The sequence below is a fragment of the Centruroides sculpturatus genome, unplaced genomic scaffold (assembly GCF_000671375.1).
Source record: "Centruroides sculpturatus isolate CEXI.00-Female unplaced genomic scaffold, Cexi_2.0 scaffold44, whole genome shotgun sequence".
Classification (NCBI taxonomy): Eukaryota; Metazoa; Arthropoda; class Arachnida; order Scorpiones; family Buthidae; genus Centruroides; species Centruroides sculpturatus.
In genome coordinates, this window is record NW_019384307.1 from 149,907 (window position 1) to 166,121 (window position 16,215).

At 28.1% G+C, this 16,215-nt stretch overlaps 1 protein-coding gene across 1 annotated transcript in view; it reads left to right on the forward strand.

Annotated features, from left to right (window-relative positions):
- LOC111619497 overlaps positions 1-16,215 on the forward strand; it is a 98,021-nt gene that overhangs the window by 27,103 nt on the left and 54,703 nt on the right. The window lies entirely within an intron of this gene.

Consider the following 16,215-nt stretch of genomic DNA (forward strand, 5'->3'; position numbering starts at 1 on the left):
CCTCCATACAGTCCCGACCTAGCGCCGAGTGACTATCATTTGTTTCTGCATTTGAAGAAGCATCTGGCAGGGCAGCGCCATAACAATCACGACGAAGTCAAAACGACCGTTCTGCAGTGGTTGTCTCATCAGGCGGCAACATTCTTTGAGGATGGAATACAAAAGCTGGTCCCACGATACGATAAGTGTCTCAATATTAATGGGAATTATGTAGAAAAGTAGTGTAAAATATGGGCTTTCACATAAATAAAAATTTTGTAAAAAATGTTTGCTTGTTTTTTTTATATTTCAAAACGGTACTTACTTTAAAAACATGCCTCGTAATATAAACCAATATTTTTGTTTCATTTTTGTTTGTTTGTTTCTTTTAGCTTTTTATAATACTTTATAATTATAAATATCGAGTTTAATACGTATTTTATGTGATCTAAGAATATTTGCATATCTGATATTTAATATGATGTCATGAAGATTTAGCTAGTAACATTTTAAATAAACAGGAAGACTAATTTTAATGTAGCATTTGATTATAGCTACAAGTATTTTGAAACATTGTCAATTGACTTTAACTTTCTTCTATGTAACAAGTAGAGCTGGTCAAACATCACTTTTTTCAATTTCGAATATTATTGACCAAATCTTGAATATTTTTAACATTTGAATATCTTGAATACTTAGTGAACTTAATTACCTAATTTAACTTATTTAGTTAAATAATAAATATGAAATGAAATTATTAACTTGTTTTATTTATTTCTTTTTACTAAATTTTAAGGGATGAAACTTCAAACTTTTTATTTTGATTTTGAGTTTTATTACTTTCTTTTTAGTTATTGTTATTTTAACTATAATAGATTAATGAATAATTGTTTTCATTTTCACCTACTGCAGATTTTTATATATGAAAAGAAGCAAACACTTTCAGGATCTAGTCTGCTTCTTTTTTTCTTACAAATTAAATCAGAGGTACTAAAGAGGTGTTGTCTGTACAGTACATATGATAATATTTGAGATATTCATAGTATTTGAATTTATTTTTTCAAAGTTATATACAAGATCTCAAATGCTTGAATAATTTGAATACTTCCTAGTATTAGAGTATTTATGGGTGGTATTTTCCTATTTGTAATAACAAGTAATCAAATGACTTAAATTTATGTAAATATTTAATTCTTTTATTTAGTAAAATATATTAGGTTTTTAATTCATTTAAATGTTAAATAAAGTACTATATTGAATATGTGTATAAATATACATTTATGTTTACATATTATTTAAAATATAATGCTAATTAGTAAAGCTAATGTAATGTAATTTTTAATATAAGTTTACAGTAAATATTAAATAAATTCATTTCTTTTGGTATGATATTAAAAAAATAATAAGCATAAAAAATAAGTGTTATATTAACTTTAACTACAGTTGTACAATTTTCAATTTTGCAGTTTTCTGTATGAATAGAAAACTGCAAAATTGAAAATGATATGATGTTATGATGGCAGAAAAGTGAATTTAATTGAAATAAATTAGCAAAATAATAAGCAAAATTATTAGTGTCACTAATTGTGAAAAATTAAATGCAATTAAAATAGCTTTCATTTTCATTTTTAATATCGTTGAACTTTATAGTAAATACAATTAGATTCATAATTTATTTATCAAAAATGTACAGTCTGCAAATAAGTCAATCTTTTAATCTGATGATTAATCATTTTTTATTTATTTTTTTATTTTTTGTTGCAAAGGGGTATTATATTTTTTAGGAAATACATTGATTTTCTTGATATAATCTAATAACAATATATTTAAAGATTGAATAATAGAAGATTGTAAAATAATGCAACTATTACATTATTACAGCTTAAATTTTTCATAAGACCCTTAAATATATCTTTAATCTAAGTATGGGTTTACTTCAAACAAGACTTACATAACATAGACAGTTATTATAAAAGTTAAATGATTACAATTGTTATTACATATCAATTTATATATTTGTTTAGAAATACATTACAATTTAAGGAATGAATCAGAAATATTTAGAAAAAGATATTGAGATAAAATTGTAAGGAATAAGAACAAACTTGGAAAGCAGATCTAAAATAGAAGCAAGTGATGATGGCATTTTCATAAATTATGATAGTGGAATTATTTTGTTTAATGAGCTAAGATTATTAAAAGGAATAAATAATTTTCATTTCATAAGTTATTTACATATTATCAAACTTAAGAGTATTTCTTTTTTTATGACTAATATAATATTGATTTGGCTGCTCTATGATAATTTTTAATATTGATTAAAAACTGTAATAAAATAACTAAATCGTTTGAAAGCAGATTGTAATAAATGAAAAGTTTTGGATACTTCATTTGTTGGTTAATTTTTAGTTTTAATTAATAACTTAACTCAGCAAGCTATCATTATGTGTGTTTTTACTGTCATAATGGCAAAATTTAAAGATTACAAGTATGATTATACTTTTACTTTATTACTATGGGTGACACACAGTTTGAAAGAAAGAAAGTCTATACATGTACCGGTACATTTTTCCCAGTTTGGATTGAAGATGACTTAATATCTGAATCTGATCTTGTCCAAGTACTTGATATTTACAAATATAACATTATTACAGCTACTAAATGAATTTTAAATTTTGATTTAAATTGAAACTGGCAATATGTCTAGAATATTAATGTTACCATATACTGATGAGCATTAATGAACAAAGAAAAAGAAAGTTGATAAACTGGAAAGAAAGATTATAATTTAAAATCATTTAATTAGCAGAGAAAATTGATTTTTTAGCTATTGAACAAAATAATGATACCAGATATTTTTTCATATTTTATAAGTTAGTTTATGATATTATAAACAATAAATCTTGAGCATTAATGTAAGATAATAGATATTTGTATAAATTTTATCAGAAAATGGAAGACAAAAGAACTATTGATATCATTTCTTATATATTCAACATGAAACACAATTGACATTTTAAAAGTATCTCATAAGTTTAAGGCCCTGGTTTGCATCAGTACTTTTGTTTGTTCAAAGCTAACAATCAAAATTTGTAATTACATCTGCAAGGATGTCAACCTTAATTTTAAATTTGATCCATTTATTAGCAAATAAAAATGTTATNTTAATTTTTTGGATTTTTTTTCACAAATAGATTATTGATTACAATATTGCATCAGTACAAAAATCAGTGTTGCATGGTTGAGGGTGTAAAGTTACATATCCTAATCACTTTTGCATTAATTTGCAATATTTCTTTTTATGTTTTATTCCATTTATTTTTGTTTATTGCATTTTTTATTTATTTTACCGAGTCTGTTATTTCATTGTTGTGTGTTGTCTTAATGACATTGCCAGTAGTAATGTAAATAAATAAATTATAACTTGTTAGAATTTTTTACATGATTCCAGGGGCAATTGCCCTGTTTGCCCCCTACGCAGATGCCCAAGTCTGCACAGGGATTTGTAATAGATAATTTATATAGACAATTAAAAAAATAAAAACTGCACTCGTAAACTGGAACTATAATTCAACATAATAATGGCTAAACAAAAATTTTCAGCAAACAAATAAACAACTTTTACTGTTCAAATGTCATTATAGATAAAATTATAACATACAAATAACACCTTATCCTTGCCGAGAAAATATTTATTTCATAAAAACTAACATTTTCAGCCTGATTCACAGGATCTGCAAGGATGTCAACCTTAATTTTAAATTTGATCCATTTATTAGCAAATAAAAATGTTATATGTTCAATCATGAGATCCAGGAAATAATTCTTTTGGAATACCAAAAACTTTTTTAGAAACATTCACAATATTTCTGCTTTTGTTCAAAATACTGAAATAGTAGTTTTTAGATAAAGGCATTATGGACCAGAATTTTTTTGAAATAATAATGTCAATGTTCCTTTAGATCTGTATCTTACTTATTGGATAACCTCATATTTTAAAATTTGCTCTAAACAAATAACAAAAAACATCTAATAAACCATATTTAATTTAATTAATTACATTTAATATATATACAGGCAACCCCCATATAACACGGTAGTTACGTTCCAAAAAATTGCCGTGTTATGCGAAACAAAGAACTAGTACGAAAAGGAGGGTTAGGTTCCAAAAATTAAAAAAAACATGCTACTATATTTTTATAATTAAGATAAATATCTTTATTAAAATTTTCTTAAGTGATACATATTAATATAAACAATGTTTTCTTTGTCATCACTAAAAGCACTATTAACCGAGAGCGTTTTATTTTTGGCAAGTTATCGTTATCCTCTGAGCATTTTTCTGCATTATTTTCAGATTCATGCTTTACCTTTTGCAAAAAGTGTATGTAATTTTAGATTGCTTGCTTCTAGTTAAAAGATCTTTATAAATTTCCTTATATGGTGCTAAGCACTTATGGAATAAGAGAAAAACATCTGGCAACACCAGAAGCAGAAGCGTCGAGATCTGGCAAAATTGAAACAATTTTCGCAAAGGACCATGTGTATGAAGACGAGAAAAGAAAATTTACACACTAATAGTTCACGAAAATTATTATTTTCGTGAACTATTAGTACTTCAGTGTGTAAAAATTTATTACATTTCATGTTGTACGAGGATTTTACCCATTTCTCAAACCGTGTTAGAGCGAATCCGTGCTATAGAAGTGCCGTGTTATACGGGGGTTACCTGTATAGATTAATTATATATAATAACACATGTACGTGTGTGTGTGTGTGTGTGTGTTTGTATATATAATGCACTCTCACATGTCCAAACAAATTATTTTACAAGGTGATTTGGTTTGGATTTTGAGAAAAGTTCAGATTAATGGGATTATGTATAGAGGAGGAAGTCAGAAAGAATATAGTTAAGTACACACATTCAAAAAAATTTTTTACAGTATTTGATATATATGTTTATAAAGTAATAATACATATTAATTTTACAAATTTGACCGGTTTTTAAAATTTAACATATAATAATTTTTGTCTGTGGTTAGAAGAGCAGAAGCATAAATTAAAGTGGTTTAGATTAGTGCATGTGTGAATTTATGAGAGAGTACTGTATTTCTTTCTAAAAAAATTTTATTTTAAAATCAGTACAGGTAACCCCCGTATAACACGGTAGTTACGTTCCAAAAAATTGATTTTTCAATGTATATATTTTGTTTGTAAAACATAAAGAAATCATTTTTAACGATACAATAGCTACGATTATTAATTTAAAAAGTTTACGTTAGGCTTAACATCGACGAAAATTCAACGCAAAGCGATACGCAACGGAGAAAAATTTCAACATGGGATAGGTTAATGTATTTTTCGTGCATAATCGATTATCCGAAAAACAAGTTATCCGAACAACCTCAGTCTCCAATTGATTTGGATAAGCGATACTCTACTGTAATAGAATGCAAACTTTTAGAAATAGTGGGTGATTGGCTAACAAACAAATTGGATAACAAACACTTTCTCCAAAGATTTTTATGTTTGGACAACAAACACCTCACAGAACAAACACAAAAAGAAGCAACATAATATAATGAATACCGATTGGTCTTCCTTTGTCTTTGGATAACAGTTTGAAACTTTTCAGAGCGACATTGACCCTTAACCCGGTATATTCTGATCAGATAGTATTCCTCCAAACTATGAAATTCTTCCTTGTAATTCCAGCCTTTATTTTTCTGACAGAAGCAATTCTTTTATAGTATTCGCGAGACTGTCAGGCGGGCACTTGTTAATTTTTCCGTTGGTTTTTATTTTTGAAAGGTGAGAGTATAATAGTAAAAGTAGAGAGTGAACAGAAGATGATCTGATATTGCTGGGCAGTACGGCTTGAACAGGTCTACAGTAGGTCACAGTTCAATCTTATCTAAGAAAGATACAGTATAATGAAGAAGATTCAAACAGCTAAAGAAGTAACAAAATGTGAGAAATAAAGAACATTGAAGAACTCATAATGGAACCTGAAACTGATCTGATGACAGAATAACGCCAAGAAGTCTTGAATGAAAAACACCCAGAGACTCGGAGAGATATATTTTTTTTTTTTCTGAAAAAGATGATTAATGCTGACATCTGCTATTGAAAATCTTTTGAAGAAGTGGGAGGATGTCAGGACAACGATCTTAGAATGGCATCCAAACCAGGTTGAGGTTAATAGGCTTGGGGGATCGCTATTATTAGCGAGGTTTTAAATGCAAAAACGTGTATGTTGGACATTCAGCGCCACTTTCCTGTAAGCCTAGAAGTTTGACAATGGTATTTGGAATACAGAGTATGATTTCACTGACTATCCAAACACCATTGTCAAACTTTTAGGCTTACAGGAAAGCGGTGCTGAATGTCCGACATACACGTTTTCACGTTTAAAACTTCGGCCTCAACCTCGCTATTACAATGCTATTATTTACTTCTGAAAAATCCTGAAAAAGAGAAAAACACAATTGACATTGGACAGATTTTTTAACCCCACAAATGGAAAAAACATGACTAATAAAAATGCAACACTGTATATATGTATTTTTATTATTACATATAAATAAACGTAGTTAGAAAGTATATATTTTTCATTTTTGGGGGTCTCCAGAACGAATTAATCAAATTCTCATAAAAACCTATGGTAAATCGATAATTGGTTAACGAACAATTCTGATAGTGAATAAAGTCTTGAAACGGATTATGTTCGTTAACCAATCACTCACTGTATTTGATACTTATAGGTAGAAATTTTGTCATGTGTTGATAAATTTAATGCTTAAGTAATTTAGAGGCTTAATTAATGTTATGAAGATCTGATTATTGTTTTCTCCAAATGTTTCTAAATTTAACTACTGGTAAATAATTGTAAATTACTTAAACATTAAAGTTATCAGCTTATGGTGAAACATGTAACTATATATGCCAAATTTTACTTTATTTTTTAATGAGTATTGAGATACTAAGAACTAGTTCAAGATAAGATTTTCTAAATATGAGGACTTGAATTTAAAAAATTAAAGCTATAAGTTAATAAATATAGAGAAGAAACTGAAAATAGCTTTAAAAATATGCTGGATACATTTTTGTAGGTTTCCATATTCAGAAACAATAGGCAGTTTCTTAAGATTGTATTTTTCTTACAATAGTACTATAAGAAACTTTGTAAATGCAGTGCACTCTTGCTAATTTAACCTCTCAATTATCTGAGCATATCCCCATTATAATATGCTTGTCTCTTATTATTATTATTTTTTTAAATACATACAGTAAACTTGTAATATTAATTTAATAAAGAATGAAAGTTATGATTACTGTATCACTGTACATAATTTCACAATAACATAATGTAGCTCCATAAAGAATTGTCATTAGGACAGTCACACAGGTCTTGTCATTAATTGCCTTTAGACAGACTTTATGCCTACATACTAGGGTTTCTCATTTCCCGGTCTTTTGCTTGTCCCGGGATCCCAGGATAAAAGTGAACCGTTTCCCGGGATCCCGGGAAATCCCGGGATAGAATTAATTATTTCTAAGGTATACAAAATATCTTGAAATCAAATGATATAATTATTTTCCATTTTTTAAAGTAATTTTAAAGTTCTGTAACCTCCAAAATCATATTAATAATGCTGTGTAAGGTCTATATGCCTATAATAAAAATTACCTTTAAATAACGTAGAAATTTTCACAAATAGAAAAAAATTAATTAAAGTTTGCTGGAAACTGCATACAACAACAACAAAAAAANAAAGATTAAGTAATTTAGCTATAGTTTCAATTGAACATGAAATCTTAGACAGCTTGGATACATGAAAATTGATAGTAGATTTTGCAAACATAAAGGCAAGAGAAGTTCAATTTCTATAGATTAATATTTATATGGTTTTACACTTAAGTAAACAAAAATAACTTAGTAATAATAAATAGATTTTCTTTGTAAAGTATTTCTTTTCTTTTTTTCACACCCTTATGAGACAACACTAAAGAGCCTTTCTGGCAAGCTCAGCGTAGGTAATCGTAGTTAAACAGGGGGCGGCATAATCGATATTGCACACAGGCGTTCAAACTGCTAGCGGTGCCCCTGTGAACACAGTCTGGCAACACTTCTAATGAGTTGTTGCCTGGCAACGGGAATAAAGGAGAAAAAGGTGTAAAAGTTCGTTAAGTTGTCCGTGTGTAGCCTGAGATATAGATGACAGCTCTGATCTTATTTTAATAAAGTTCTTTTGTTACTGTTTGTGTGTGCCTACTTTAGTGTTGGTATTTTAAGGATCAGTAGGATTGAATGACAAAATGTCAATAAGACAATGGCATCACACATTGGATTACAGTTATGACTGGTGTTCGTTAACAGAAAAATACCCCTCAAAAAAGAAAATATGCACTTGGCAGCTTGGTCAACTGTTTTCATTACACTGTAAAGTACTATATAATTTTTCCGACTTTTCCAACGATTATTGACACGACTGTGTGCCGGATATAGCCGTTCCCTAACGGGTACTTTACACGGATTTGCATTATTGTGCCAGGCCTGGACTTTTAGCGTACACCGAAATTAAATAATGACAAAGTTTGCCAATAACAAATCAAGTATTTAATAAAAGTTCTAGTAATAAACTATTTACAAAATTTAGTAAAAATCAAACAAAAATTTATTCAATGAAAGTCAATAAGAATCAGCCCGACAAAACTCAAATCAATCTAGTTTCTAACTTAATTCTATTCCCCTTTGGAATTTGACAAAATTTCAAAGACTTAACTTATATACAATAATTCTTATGAATTAAAGATCCTAATTGTCACCTCAATATACTAGGAACCTATTTCCTCAACTCTCAAGACTTTCTCTATTCGTTGATCCACAAATCGAATAACTTCAAAATCGCCTTGGAACTATTTGATCCTATCGGACACCTCTCTCGTTTACTGCTACGAAGCTCATCAAGCTCGTTGCTAACTGGAGTTCACCTCGTTCATCTTCACTTGATGTTCAGACTTTATACTGTGAGGTGACGTCACAATTCTGACTGCGATCACTCCCCTCATTTACATACTTATTCGCTAACAAATTTTTTCTATTTGTCTGGCAGCCTATTTTTCCGACAATACTCACTAACCTTTTACATTATTTTTTTTTACAATTTTTGGGATGTTTTATTCTTTTAAGGTTTAGCGAATTTAAGTTGTGCTCGTGGGGTCTTCTCCCCCCCCTTTTTTCTTGGTGCGGACTTACTTTTTTCTGCTCGGGAACGCAAGTGTGCATGAGTTTTTTTTTCTACAACGCTTTTCTCTCGTTGGCGAGTTGGTTTCTCTTCTATTTTTAAGTTTTTAAGGTGAATGGTGAGGAAACCTTCGTCCTAACAAAACATAAGCCCCAAACAAAAATATAATAAAAAGCAAAATAAAAGTAAATAAAAATAATGCTCGGACTTGGTTCCTTACACCATGACAACCTGAAATTTACAGTTTTGTACAACTAATAAATATTCTTTAGTTTAATCCTCTTGTACAATCAGGGTTAGAAATTTAGTGATGATTGTAAAACATGTTTATGTAATATACGAGGCGTGTTTTTAAAGTAAGTACCGTTTTAATATAACGCTGCAGTCGGCACTTAGCGCATGCGCGCTGTGTACCTACATCTGTTGGGAAGCCACAAACGCCATTACGGAGCCAGTCGATTGTGTTTACTGTTGTTTGTGTGTTATTGAAATGCTGCCGCTCATTGAGAATCCCGCCGACTGCGAAGTGCATGCCGTTATTCGTTTTCTCAGTGCTAAAGGCTCGAAAGCGGCTGAAATTCATCGCCAAATGAGTGAAGTTTATGGTGAAAGTGTTATGAGTGAAGGAATGGTACGAAAATGGGTTAGGGCCTTTAGTAATGGCCGCACAAACATTCACGATGAGGAACGGAAGTGGGCGACCTTCAGTCGTTATTGACGATTTGATTGAAAAAGTGGACTGTAGAGTGAAAGAGAACAGACGATTCACGATTTCATCTTTATCTAAAGAGTTTCTTGCAGTTTCAAGAAGTGTTCTCTATGAAATTGTGACCGGACGATTAAATTATCGGAAGTTGTGTTCCCGTTGGGTGCCGAAAATGNGTAATAAATGAAAAGTTTTGGATACTTCATTTGTTGGTTAATTTTTAGTTTTAATTAATAACTTAACTCAGCAAGCTATCATTATGTGTGTTTTTACTGTCATAATGGCAAAATTTAAAGATTACAAGTATGATTATACTTTTACTTTATTACTATGGGTGACACACAGTTTGAAAGAAAGAAAGTCTATACATGTACCGGTACATTTTTCCCAGTTTGGATTGAAGATGACTTAATATCTGAATCTGATCTTGTCCAAGTACTTGATATTTACAAATATAACATTATTACAGCTACTAAATGAATTTTAAATTTTGATTTAAATTGAAACTGGCAATATGTCTAGAATATTAATGTTACCATATACTGATGAGCATTAATGAACAAAGAAAAAGAAAGTTGATAAACTGGAAAGAAAGATTATAATTTAAAATCATTTAATTAGCAGAGAAAATTGATTTTTTAGCTATTGAACAAAATAATGATACCAGATATTTTTTCATATTTTATAAGTTAGTTTATGATATTATAAACAATAAATCTTGAGCATTAATGTAAGATAATAGATATTTGTATAAATTTTATCAGAAAATGGAAGACAAAAGAACTATTGATATCATTTCTTATATATTCAACATGAAACACAATTGACATTTTAAAAGTATCTCATAAGTTTAAGGCCCTGGTTTGCATCAGTACTTTTGTTTGTTCAAAGCTAACAATCAAAATTTGTAATGGTCCCACGATACGATAAGTGTCTCAATATTAATGGGAATTATGTAGAAAAGTAGTGTAAAATATGGGCTTTCACATAAATAAAAATTTTGTAAAAAATGTTTGCTTGTTTTTTTTATATTTCAAAACGGTACTTACTTTAAAAACACGCCTCGTAATATAAACCAATATTTTTGTTTCATTTTTGTTTGTTTGTTTCTTTTAGCTTTTTATAATACTTTATAATTATAAATATCGAGTTTAATACGTATTTTATGTGATCTAAGAATATTTGCATATCTGATATTTAATATGATGTCATGAAGATTTAGCTAGTAACATTTTAAATAAACAGGAAGACTAATTTTAATGTAGCATTTGATTATAGCTACAAGTATTTTGAAACATTGTCAATTGACTTTAACTTTCTTCTATGTAACAAGTAGAGCTGGTCAAACATCACTTTTTTCAATTTCGAATATTATTGACCAAATCTTGAATATTTTTAACATTTGAATATCTTGAATACTTAGTGAACTTAATTACCTAATTTAACTTATTTAGTTAAATAATAAATATGAAATGAAATTATTAACTTGTTTTATTTATTTCTTTTTACTAAATTTTAAGGGATGAAACTTCAAACTTTTTATTTTGATTTTGAGTTTTATTACTTTCTTTTTAGTTATTGTTATTTTAACTATAATAGATTAATGAATAATTGTTTTCATTTTCACCTACTGCAGATTTTTATATATGAAAAGAAGCAAACACTTTCAGGATCTAGTCTGCTTCTTTTTTTCTTACAAATTAAATCAGAGGTACTAAAGAGGTGTTGTCTGTACAGTACATATGATAATATTTGAGATATTCATAGTATTTGAATTTATTTTTTCAAAGTTATATACAAGATCTCAAATGCTTGAATAATTTGAATACTTCCTAGTATTAGAGTATTTATGGGTGGTATTTTCCTATTTGTAATAACAAGTAATCAAATGACTTAAATTTATGTAAATATTTAATTCTTTTATTTAGTAAAATATATTAGGTTTTTAATTCATTTAAATGTTAAATAAAGTACTATATTGAATATGTGTATAAATATACATTTATGTTTACATATTATTTAAAATATAATGCTAATTAGTAAAGCTAATGTAATGTAATTTTTAATATAAGTTTACAGTAAATATTAAATAAATTCATTTCTTTTGGTATGATATTAAAAAAATAATAAGCATAAAAAATAAGTGTTATATTAACTTTAACTACAGTTGTACAATTTTCAATTTTGCAGTTTTCTGTATGAATAGAAAACTGCAAAATTGAAAATGATATGATGTTATGATGGCAGAAAAGTGAATTTAATTGAAATAAATTAGCAAAATAATAAGCAAAATTATTAGTGTCACTAATTGTGAAAAATTAAATGCAATTAAAATAGCTTTCATTTTCATTTTTAATATCGTTGAACTTTATAGTAAATACAATTAGATTCATAATTTATTTATCAAAAATGTACAGTCTGCAAATAAGTCAATCTTTTAATCTGATGATTAATCATTTTTTATTTATTTTTTTATTTTTTGTTGCAAAGGGGTATTATATTTTTTAGGAAATACATTGATTTTCTTGATATAATCTAATAACAATATATTTAAAGATTGAATAATAGAAGATTGTAAAATAATGCAACTATTACATTATTACAGCTTAAATTTTTCATAAGACCCTTAAATATATCTTTAATCTAAGTATGGGTTTACTTCAAACAAGACTTACATAACATAGACAGTTATTATAAAAGTTAAATGATTACAATTGTTATTACATATCAATTTATATATTTGTTTAGAAATACATTACAATTTAAGGAATGAATCAGAAATATTTAGAAAAAGATATTGAGATAAAATTGTAAGGAATAAGAACAAACTTGGAAAGCAGATCTAAAATAGAAGCAAGTGATGATGGCATTTTCATAAATTATGATAGTGGAATTATTTTGTTTAATGAGCTAAGATTATTAAAAGGAATAAATAATTTTCATTTCATAAGTTATTTACATATTATCAAACTTAAGAGTATTTCTTTTTTTATGACTAATATAATATTGATTTGGCTGCTCTATGATAATTTTTAATATTGATTAAAAACTGTAATAAAATAACTAAATCGTTTGAAAGCAGATTGTAATAAATGAAAAGTTTTGGATACTTCATTTGTTGGTTAATTTTTAGTTTTAATTAATAACTTAACTCAGCAAGCTATCATTATGTGTGTTTTTACTGTCATAATGGCAAAATTTAAAGATTACAAGTATGATTATACTTTTACTTTATTACTATGGGTGACACACAGTTTGAAAGAAAGAAAGTCTATACATGTACCGGTACATTTTTCCCAGTTTGGATTGAAGATGACTTAATATCTGAATCTGATCTTGTCCAAGTACTTGATATTTACAAATATAACATTATTACAGCTACTAAATGAATTTTAAATTTTGATTTAAATTGAAACTGGCAATATGTCTAGAATATTAATGTTACCATATACTGATGAGCATTAATGAACAAAGAAAAAGAAAGTTGATAAACTGGAAAGAAAGATTATAATTTAAAATCATTTAATTAGCAGAGAAAATTGATTTTTTAGCTATTGAACAAAATAATGATACCAGATATTTTTTCATATTTTATAAGTTAGTTTATGATATTATAAACAATAAATCTTGAGCATTAATGTAAGATAATAGATATTTGTATAAATTTTATCAGAAAATGGAAGACAAAAGAACTATTGATATCATTTCTTATATATTCAACATGAAACACAATTGACATTTTAAAAGTATCTCATAAGTTTAAGGCCCTGGTTTGCATCAGTACTTTTGTTTGTTCAAAGCTAACAATCAAAATTTGTAATTACATCTGCAAGGATGTCAACCTTAATTTTAAATTTGATCCATTTATTAGCAAATAAAAATGTTATATGTTCAATCATGAGATCCAGGAAATAATTCTTTTGGAATACCAAAAACTTTTTTAGAAACATTCACAATATTTCTGCTTTTGTTCAAAATACTGAAATAGTAGTTTTTAGATAAAGGCATTATGGACCAGAATTTTTTTGAAATAATAATGTCAATGTTCCTTTAGATCTGTATCTTACTTATTGGATAACCTCATATTTTAAAATTTGCTCTAAACAAATAACAAAAAACATCTAATAAACCATATTTAATTTAATTAATTACATTTAATATATATACAGGCAACCCCCATATAACACGGTAGTTACGTTCCAAAAAATTGCCGTGTTATGCGAAACAAAGAACTAGTACGAAAAGGAGGGTTAGGTTCCAAAAATTAAAAAAAACATGCTACTATATTTTTATAATTAAGATAAATATCTTTATTAAAATTTTCTTAAGTGATACATATTAATATAAACAATGTTTTCTTTGTCATCACTAAAAGCACTATTAACCGAGAGCNTAAATTTTTTGGGTGTCTATATAATATTTCCAGGCTTGTGGTACCGGAATGCAATCTATGTTAATACAATTTCTGTCCTTGTCAGCTCTATAGACAATTAACATTTTAATGTCAATTTTTATACAGTAGAGCATCATTTATCCGAAATGTCGGTTAACCGAAAGCATTCCAGTCAGCAAATTTAAATTTTCGCTAGTGTTGTGGTGCTGCAATCTTTGTCTATATCTTGGGCTACTCCAATATTTTTTTTTGTTGGTGTGTGTGTTTTAGCTGGCAGCACTGGCACTTTTGTGTGGTATTTTTATGAGGACTGTGTCATGCTGAATCGAATGTTTTTGATACTAGATCAACTTTTAAAGTATAATTTNGATGGGACACAAAAAATAAACAATTGCACGAAATCAAACAAAATTTTTTAAATATAAGCCATAAAATGCTAGCTGTCAAAATATATAATGATAATATGGTTTAGAACGAAAATGGCGGGAAAAATACCACTAATCCGTGTAGTGGTAAAAAAAAATGAACTTATTTTCCGAACAACCCAATATTTCAAATATAATTTCAAAAATTTAGACTTAAGATAATTTTTTTAATGTATATACAGTGGTATCTCGATATACGTCTGCTTTAGAATATGTCAAATTTGGAATACGTCCTGTTTGGACGAAAAAAATTTTGCTTGGTATACGACTTAATTCAATTATACACGCCATCTATGAACAAGTAGCACTATCGGTGTACTAGACCAGACCAGACTAGACATTCGTGGTGCCACGGTTTATAACTTTGTTAAATTTCTTCTGATTTTAATTTGTAAGTAAAATGTTATTATTTTTATTAATCATGAATTGCAAAAAGGCAAATGAAAAGCAACAGAAAACTGAAAAAATTACTAGAATCACAATGGAACTGATAAAAGAGATTGTTGAGAAATATGAAGGTGGCGGCATGTGTGTTTGAGATTTTAACTGTTTTGCATACCATATTCCAAGAACAACGATATTGACAATTGTGAAAAATAAAGACATTATTAAATCTGCTAATGTTGCGAAAGGGGTTAAATCAATTTCTAAACAGAAATTGAAGACATTAGATCATGTCGAGAAATTGCTTTTGGTTTGGATAACTGAAAAACAGTGTGCTGGAGACAGCGTATCAGAAGCACTTATTTGCGAGAAAGCTAAAAAGATACATGCTGATCTCATGAAAAATCAAGCAAGAACTAACCATGAAAGTGAGGTGTTTAAAGCCAGCCATTTTTTTTTTTACATGAGAATGGGATTAATCATTTTTACATTAGTTCTTATGGGAAAGGTTGGTTCGATATACATCCTATTCGGTATAGGTACAAACACCAGGAATGGATTAAGGTTGTATACAGAGCTTCCACTGTATATATATATATATATATATATATATAATTAAGTAGTTAAGAAACATGATGGAAAATTGTATTTCAAATGCTTGTGTGTAAATAGTAATTCTGTTTTTAGAACTTTTTAAAGGTACAGTGGAACCTCGGTATACGACCTTAATACGTTTCTGGTGTTTGGACTTATACTGAATAGGACGTACACCAAACCAACCTTTCCCATAAGAAGTAATGTAAAAATGATTAATCCGTTCTCAATTAAAAAAAAAGTGGCTGGCTTTAAACACTTTGCTTTCCTGGCTAGTTCCTGCTTGATTTTTCACGAGATCAGCGTGTATATTTTTAGCTTTCTCGCAAATAATTGCTTTTGATACGCTGTCACCAGCAAACTGTTTTTCAGTTATCCAAAGCAAAAGCAATTTCTCGACACGATTTAATGTCTTCGATCTATGTTTAGAAATTGATTTAACCCCTTTCGCAACGTTAGCAAATTTAATAATGTCTTTATTTTTCA